The sequence below is a fragment of the Montipora capricornis genome, chromosome 13 (assembly GCF_036669925.1).
Source record: "Montipora capricornis isolate CH-2021 chromosome 13, ASM3666992v2, whole genome shotgun sequence".
Taxonomy (NCBI): domain Eukaryota; kingdom Metazoa; phylum Cnidaria; class Anthozoa; order Scleractinia; family Acroporidae; genus Montipora; species Montipora capricornis.
Window position 1 is genome coordinate 15,744,672 of NC_090895.1, and position 2,458 is coordinate 15,747,129.

Here is a 2,458-nt window from a genome sequence, read left to right on the forward strand (position 1 = left end):
GCCCAGTGCTAGCAGCGCAGCCCTTCGTTTTGATCCTTTGCCTCTCCCGTCTCGTTGCAGCAAGTGTAGGTTGTGGTCCTTCTTGGTTTTCGATTTGCGGTTGCATGCCGCGGTTATAACCCAACATTTCTTATACTTTCTATTGAAGTGTAACTTTGGCAACTCTGTAACATAACAGTAATAAATCTGATCTCGTGTCCATTATAACGTGTAAAGGAGCCTTTTTTTCATGAAATGCCTCGTGGCATATTTTGCACTGCTTATTCAATCAGCCAAATGCAGCTTTATGACAACTCCCTGACAAGGATAAATGGTATCATATTTATCTCCCTCGTCTTTCTCCTCCTCTCCTTCCCTTCATCATCATCGTCGTCATGATCATCATCAACATTATCAACATCACATGACTCATGGTCATCGTCATCCGCAACATTATCACAGCTCCCACCATCGTCAGCATCATTGCAGCTGCAGAGATCGGTACATTTAAGTCCCGCTCCCTACATTTACATCTATTAGTGGAACATTGCTCCTTCATTCAATGGAGGATAGCATCGGATAGCAGCTGGGGGCAATCCCTGTAAAGCAGCCCGTAGAGATATGGTGTACAGCTGTACCTCGAGAGAAACCATAAGGAGGCTGATACAAAACGGTTGCTGCATGCTGTTGATGCTGCAAACTCACCGACATGCACGTGTTTGTAGTTCCCAGAAATAATAATAGCCTTATTAATTAATCCATCGTTAAATGAAAAAATACGGTGAATTTACGATATAAAATTAAATCATGAAAAATATAAGAGGCAATGTACAATTTAAATACTTAGGGTTTCCCAGAATGAAAACTCACGAGCCAGAACATCATGTATTGTTCAAAATGCGACTTGACCTTAGCGCAAAGGTCTTCATTTGCCCATCAGTCCTAGAACGTGGTATCTTAAGGGTTAACGCGATTCATCACTCGAGTGGAGCTATTTATTGTTGGCATTGATATTAGTGAGCAATTTGGATGGTTCTTATCACTAAAAATTACCTCGAGTTCGAGCCTAGAAGCTGCATCTCTGCGCTCTTAAAGGTATAAAGGCTATAGCCTTGATAATGCCAATATTGCGATTCTGCACACGCTGCAGATCTTCAACGAGGTATTTGGGGATACCACCCCACAGCGAAGATCCATACTCTAACACGGTGAGAACACATTTTCAGTTGTGACTAGGAAGAGGAAGCATTATAGAGAGGTACATCTCAACCTTATTATTCTTGCTTATGGACTTGTAAAACTTCTGTGCCTCCTGGATTCCATGCATAGTGTGGAGCTCATATAACAGCTAGGACGTTTGCTAGTGTGATAAATATATAAATTTCACTTCTCTCTTGGGTGTGTAACCCACACTTCAAATATACACTCATTTCATTCATCGAGTCCTTCACGGGAAACGAATGATGTGACCAACAAATTGACGGGCTAAGAACAATGAAAGACAACTGGGTGAATAAGGAAGCGCAAGAAATTGAAACGTTTGGAGAGTGAAACAACTCACAGAGACTATACTCCGCACTTAAAACTGGGCACGGCCCCAAAGCGAACACTGTTGCCCCAGTTAAAAATGCAAATGCTATTTACAGACATGAACGTAAATATCAGCCAGATGGAAAGAGCATTTTCACCAACTGATGAACCAAGAAGGCAACGTAGACGATGCTGCAACTGACCACCTAACTGCTCGAGAGACAATAATGCATTTGAATGGAAGAACTAAGGAAAGCTGTAAAAGCTGCTAACATTGGTAAAACGCCTGGTCTGGATGGCATACCAGCTGAAGTCATAAAACATGACGGTGATGGTCTACTACAAAAGGCAACTGCTTTCCATAAAGTGCACTAGGTGAAAACCGCTTGCGTAGATCCAAGGTTGGACTAAGTGCACACCTAAGAACGTGCAATGCGCAACACCGGTGCTGATTACTCTTGACTACATCGAAATCGATTAACTGCCGTAGAGGTAAAGCATTGCATGAGCATCGCCGAGGTCATGGACTCGAATGCCGTTGGAGCCACCTGAATTTTTCAGGTGTCAATTTGAGACAGTTTCTTCAATCGTCCAGATAAGTGCGAGGATCATTTCTCTCTTTCGGAAGCTATTGTGTTGGAAAGCATTCCCAGACGCTGATGAGACTAGTGTAGCCCCACTTTGCAGATCTGGGTAAAATCGAGCAATCCACAGCAAAGACCGCTGCCGGAATTGAGAATAAAGTCTGCCTGCTGTACCAGCCTGAGACACTTATTTCCAACGTTAAAGACCAATGCAATCCTCCATCTGATTAAGGCGCAATGTTCCACTAATAGATGTCAATATCGCAAAGCGGGACTTAAATGTACTGATCTCCGCAGCTGCAATGATGCTGAAGATGATGGAAGCTGTGATAATGATGCTGATGGCGATGAGCATGAGTTATCTG